The sequence below is a fragment of the Phascolarctos cinereus genome, unplaced genomic scaffold (genome assembly GCF_003287225.1).
Source record: "Phascolarctos cinereus isolate Bilbo 61053 unplaced genomic scaffold, phaCin_HiC Scaffold_9;HRSCAF=440, whole genome shotgun sequence".
In the NCBI taxonomy this organism is placed as follows: Eukaryota; Metazoa; Chordata; class Mammalia; order Diprotodontia; family Phascolarctidae; genus Phascolarctos; species Phascolarctos cinereus.
Window position 1 is genome coordinate 103,401,212 of NW_027556402.1, and position 6,486 is coordinate 103,407,697.

Below are 6,486 nucleotides of genomic sequence, written 5' to 3' on the forward strand. Positions count from 1 at the left end.
ATGGCTACAGGTAGAATTAATTTGGAGGTTAGAGAATGCTTGTAGGCCTCACCCTTAAAAGAGTCAGTCTCCTTTCCCAGAATGTTCTCTTCCCTCCACTCATCCCCCTGCCCAGCCCAAGGCTTTTCATTATTTTGCAAATAGCAAGCATTTTTAGATTTCAGTGTTTACCTTCAAAATAAGTGTTTCTGATGGGTTGCTGGGTTTTAAGTCCACAGACACTTCAAGGTCAACATCTTCCCAACATTAACAAAGGAGAGATGCAGGATGGATGTGGGGTATGGAGCGGGGAAAGAATGGAGGCAAATGGTGAGGGAATTAAATTCAGTTTCTGGTAATGGATGAACTACTAAAGTTAAAAAAAAAAAGAGGGAAAATACTTTCAAAGTTATAACATCTGCCTGTTTAAGACTCCAGGGTAATTTTTTTCTTGGAGTAAATGACATTTCAAAGCTCCACTTCATGCTTTTCATGTACACAGATCACATATTATTATTTTTTAAAAACACAGGGTGTACTTGCTTCTCCTTCATTGCCATCCCTCTTGGCTCAGGCTCAAAGCTGCTTAATTTGGAGTCTTAGCACTTCCAACAGTCTGGCTTCTGACATGCATACTAGAGCTGAGCTGGGCTGGGCTGTCAGAAACCTTTCTCTTGTCTTTTTGCCAGCGACTCTGGCTCCTAACCACTGCAGTGACGGGTTCGGAAATGGATTACTTTACAGACTTCTTAAACATGCTAACATCCACCCAGGAGTGAACAAAAAGAAGGTACCCAAAATAGACAGAAATTGGCAGCCCCCAGTGCATTGCCTGACATGAGAAGAATAACAAATTAAACCACATACACACACACACACACACACACACACACACACAAACACATACATAGTCAAATTCCACAGCAATCTGGATGCATCTCAACCTTCTGCGGAAGTATTTCTCAGAGCTCAATAGCATAAGCAGGCTAATGAATGATTGTGAAATGGTGACTTACTGCACTTAGGAAAAAAAACCACATACACACAAGTCCCCAGGAGAAAGCTGTTGCTATCTTCTCTTTCTCTCTCCTTCTCGTCCCCCTGCCTGCTACGGAAGGGTTGTATGCTGCTTTTTTCAAAAATCAGTCAGACAATCATGAGACATTCCTTTTCTCTTCTTTCATTCTTTTCTCTCTCTCTCTCTTTCTCTCCCTCTTTTGGGTTGCAGCTGCAATCTCTCCTTCTGATGGTATCTCAAGGTGAAGCTGCTCTATCCCCTCCCATTTCAGAGTGAGAGGGATGGACTGAAGGAGGGAGGAAGGTCAGTCCTTGGACGGCTATCAGTTACGCAGTAAAAATAGACAAGAGGAGGGAAAAACCCCCTTCTGGCTGGATTCCGAATTGTCTTAACTCAATGTTCTCAGTCCAAAAAGCTCTCTAGTTGGCAATTTCCATTCTGTGTTAAGTTCCAGAACATTAAGACATCTGTTTTTCATAAGCTGAGAGGCAACGGCAAATCTAGGATTATATTTTGTCAAACTGCATCAGCCTTCCCAAAGCCCAAGTACTACAGCTAATCCCAGGCACAAAGAGCTAGGAGATAAACCGCCAAGTTTGTGCCCAGTCCCAAAGAGATCTCCTGAGTGCTGATGACTAAGTGTTCCTATAGCCAGCCTCCAGGAAGGACCAATCACTTCACAATAACAGCTTGTTAAGAGTGTTTGGCTCAATTTTCATTCCTTCCCCAGGAAACAAGTCTTTGGCCCCACCCAACTCACACACACCCCCCCGCCCCTAAACACCACCCACTATGAACACACATGCAAACACTACGCCTCCAGGGAAAAGAACCTGAGATGAATGAGGCTAAAACAGGGCTGAAGAGGACTGGCCTTTACACTCAGTGCTAACAGGAGCACACTGATGATGACAGAGGCAAAGACCACTTCATTCTCTCTGAACTGACTCAACCAGTAGTGGAGACACTCTGTGCTCACGGAGAAAATCTTGACTCCTTTTCCCAGCTGGTGCAGCATCTCTTTGGCAGCCAGAGCTCTGGGGCAGCACCTCATGGTCAGGCTATATAGCAACAGCCTTTTCTGGTTGGTCTCTCTGCCTCAAGGCTTTCTCCACTAAAATCCATTCTCCACTAAGCCAACAAGATAGATTTCCTAACAGGCAGGTCAGACCATGTCACCCTTCTACTCGATAAATTCCATTGGCTCCCTATTACCTCTAGGATCAAAAAGTAATGTGCTGTTTGGCATTTAAAGCCCTTCATGTCATTGCCCCTTCCTATCTTTCAAGTCTTTCAGCAAGCTGCTTCCCTTTGGATGTATGCTATGATCCAGCCTCAATGGCACCCTTGCTGTTCTTTGAACACACCAGCCTATCTCCTGACTCTGTGCTTTTTTCACTGGCTGTATGTTTATTGCACCTCTCATGGTACATATTACCTTCTAGCATTATAGTTATTTGTATATATGTCTCATCTCCCCCTCTAAATTGTATTCTCTCAGAGTTCGGGGAATGGCTCTTATTTTTTTGTAACTTTCACAGTATCATTTGCCCATAGTGTGACTTAATAAATATTTGTTGAATGGATGAATAAATAAATAGGAGAGAATGGTAGTACCATTAACTGAAGTACATCACATACTGTCTCATTTCTTTCCATTTATCTGTACTGTTCCCTGACCCACTATTAGAAAAATAAAACAAATTCCCACATCCACTTTAAGAAACATTTATTAAGCACCTACTATGTATAAGGGTCTGGGCTAGGCACTGGAAATACAAAGACAAAAACCAGATTAGTCCCTACCCTAAGAGAACTTACATTCTATTGGAATACTCTCTTCCTATACACCAGGGTCCAGTTTAAATGGCACTTCCTATATATAGATTTCAGGAATCCCTCCAGTTAGAAGTGATCTTTCCCTCATCTGATTTCAAAGGATTTTGTACTATTATGTACAAATATTACATATCCTAAAATATTCAAAAATTACATATTCTAGAAAGACAGCCACACATAATGGATAGAGCATTGAACTTAGAACTAGCAACCCATGGATTGGGATACCTTGTGAGACACTCACTAGCCATCAGGCAAGTCACTCACTATTGCCTGCTTATTTGTGAAATGAGACTAAGACTATCTATAGTACTTACATCACAGTTGTGAGGATTGAACATAATAAAATGCTTTTCAGACTTTTTAAGGGATATATATATATACATATATACACATACATGTCCGTTATTATTACTATTATTAATTTTTTGTATTACATTTACTTATTCTTATGTCATATCACCCCCACTATACTGTAAGCTCCTTGAAGGAAGGTTCATATCTTGTTTATCTTAGGATCTTTTCAGGAACCAACACACTGTTTTTCACAGGGTAGGCACTTAATAAAGGAAAGGATAAAGAAGGGAGAGGGGGAAGGAAGAAGGAAGAAGACGGAAAAAAAGGGAAAGAAGGGAAGATCAGTACAAAGTTTGTACTTGCTACAGGATATCCCAAAGCACAATGTCTTTCACCACCAAGCAAGAGAAGGGATTGAGAAATGTACTTTTAGTTGTTTTGTCGTGGTGGATAGAGACATTCAGTAAAATTTATTTTGAAGTCTCTAAAGTCTTTTAAAAGGAAATAATGAAAGATGATAAAAATCACAAGTGGAGAAGAACAATTTAGTGAGTGTATGCATGTAACAGAATGACGTAGGGAGTCCATAATGAATTTTATTTTGAATTAGGATTCAGGAGGAGCAAAAAGCATTTAAGGAATATTTCAAAATAACAAGAAGGCTGACAAAAAAATAGCTGCTGACTTCTGTTAGCTCAAGGATGTATCTTCTTAGAACAATTTCCTAAAATAAGTAATATATCGATCTTCACAGGTTGATGCATTTGACATAGAGAGAAGGTCCTGAGTCTCTAGGGATGCTTATTCAAAAGAAGCATTAAGAGATAACACCATCAGACTTCAGCCTTTAAAATGAGGCATTAAGAAAGACTACAGTAGGAAGCCAGGGCAAAAGCCAAGGGAAGGAATGACCCCTAAAGTCAGGAAACTTCTTTCCTGATTATAGTTTGCTAGCTCTGCTTGGGAGATACACTCACTTGAAGTATTTCTTTTCCATTAATTTCTTTCTCTGCCCTGAAGTAGAAGCATTTTTAAAAGTTTCAGATGAATAAGGATGTCCATTATCACCACTGTTGTTCGATATGGTACTAGAAACAGTAGCTTTAGCAATTAAAAGAAGAAAAAGAAGTTGAAGGAATTAGAATAGGTAAAGAAGAAACAAAGCTATCACTCTTTGCAGATGCTATGGTGGTATACTTACAGAATCCTAAAGAATCAAGTAAAAAACTGCTTGAAATAATAAACACATTTAGCAAAGTTGCAGGATACAAAATAAACCCACATACATCATTGGGATTTCTATGTATTATTAACAAAACCCAGCAGCAAGAGACAGAAAGAGAAATTCTATTTAAAGTTACCGTAGACATTATAAAATATTTGTGAATCTACCTGCCAAAACAAACCCAGGATGTCTATGAACACAATTACAAAACACTTTTCACACAAATAAAGTCAGATCTAAATAATTGGAAAAATATCAGTTGCTTGTGGGTAGGCTGAACTAATATAATAAAAATGACAATTTTGCCTAAATTAATTTACTTATTCAGTGTCATACCAATAAAACTATTATTTTGTAGAGCTAGAAAAAAAATAACAAAATTCATCCGAAGAACAAAAGGTCCAGAATTTCAAGGGAATTAATGAAAAGAAATGCAAGGGAAGGTGGCCTAGTTGTACCAGATCTTAATCTTATGTATTATAAAGCAGCAATCATCAAAACTTCTTGGTACTGGCTAAGAAATAGAGTGGTAGATCAATAGAATAGGTTAGATACATAAGACACAACAGTCAATGACTTTAGTAATCTACTGTTTCATAAACTCAAAGACTGCAGCTTCTGAGATAAGAACTCACTATTTAACAAAAACTGCTGGGAAAACTGGAAAACTAGACATAGAAACTAGACATAGACCAACAGCTTGCACCATATTCCAAAATGAAGTAAAAATAGATACACAATTTAGATATGAAGGCTGATACTATAAGTAAACTAGGACAGCAAGGAATAGTTTACCTGTCAGATTTATGGAGAAGGGAAGAATTTATGACCAAACGAGATAGGAAACATTATGGAATGCAAAATGGATGATTTTGATTACATTAAACTGAAAAGTTTTTGCACAAACAAAGCCAATGTAACCAAGATTAGACAGGAAGCAGAAAGCTGGGAAACAATTTTTATAGCCAGTGTCTCTGATAAAGGCCTCATTTCTAAAATAGAGAACTGATTGAATTTATAAGGATGCAAGTCATTCCCCAATTGATAAATGGTCAAAGGATATGAAGAGGCAGTTTTCAGATGAAGAAATTAAAGCTATCTATAGTCATATGAAAAAATGCTCCAAATCACTATTGATTAGAGATATGCAAATCAGAACAACCCTGAGGTACCATATCACACCTCTCAGATTGGCTAACAGGACAAAACAGGAAAATGATAAATGTTGAAGAAGATGTGGGAAAACTGGAACACTAATGCATTGTTGATAGAGTTGTGAATTGCTCCAACCATTCTGAAGAGCAATTTGGAACTATGTCCAAAGGGCTATAAAACCGAACATACCCTTTGATCCAGCAATACCACTTCTAGGTTTGTATCCCAAAGAGATCATACAAATGGAAAAGGACCCACATGTACAAAAACATTTATAGCAGCTCTTTTTGTGGTGGCCAAGAATTGGAAATTGAGGTGATGTCCATTAATTGGGGAATGGCTGAACAAGTTGTGGTATATGAATGTAATGGAATACTATTGTGCTATAAGAATGATGAACAGGCAGACTTCAGAAAAACCTGGAAAGACTTAATATGAAGTAATGCTGAGTGAAGTGTTCAGAACCAAGAGAACATTGTACACAGTAACATTCACATTGTGTGATAATTAACTTTGATAGGCTAACTTTTTTTAGCAATGCAAGGATCAAAGACAACTCCAAAAGACTCGTGATAGAAATGCTGTTCACATCCAGAGAAAGAATTGGGGAGAAATCTGAATGCAGATGGAAACATAATATTTGCTCCCTTTTTTGTTGTTGTTTTGCTTTGTTTCTTCTTTCTTGTGGTTCCTCTCATTGGTTCTAATTCTTCTTTACAACATGACTAATGTGAAAATATGTTACAATATGAATGTATATGTAGAACCTATATCAATTTACATGCCATCTTGGGATGAGAGATGGGGAGAAAATTTGGAACTCAAAATCTTATGGAAGTGAATGTTGAAAACTAAAAAAAAATTATAAAAAAGTTTCAGATAAAAGATTTAACTTTGCAAAAAAAAAAAGAAAATAAAGATAAATTATAAAAACTGAACACAAGGTATTTTCTTTTCACCAATACACAACCAG

General features: G+C 37.8%; 1 protein-coding gene across 4 annotated transcripts in view; it reads right to left on the reverse strand.

Annotated features, from left to right (window-relative positions):
* Positions 1–1,690, reverse strand: part of TRIM2 (tripartite motif containing 2) — a 115,596-nt gene extending 113,906 nt beyond the window's left edge. For 3 of the 4 annotated variants that reach the window (XM_020994017.2, XM_078148786.1, XM_078148787.1), the window contains exon 1: positions 996–1,690. The gene's annotated coding sequence lies outside the window, so the exon portion shown is untranslated. The remainder of the gene's footprint in view (positions 1–995) is intronic. The other variant, XM_078148788.1, reaches the window with a different exon arrangement.
* Between the last annotated feature and the right edge of the window lie 4,796 nt (positions 1,691–6,486).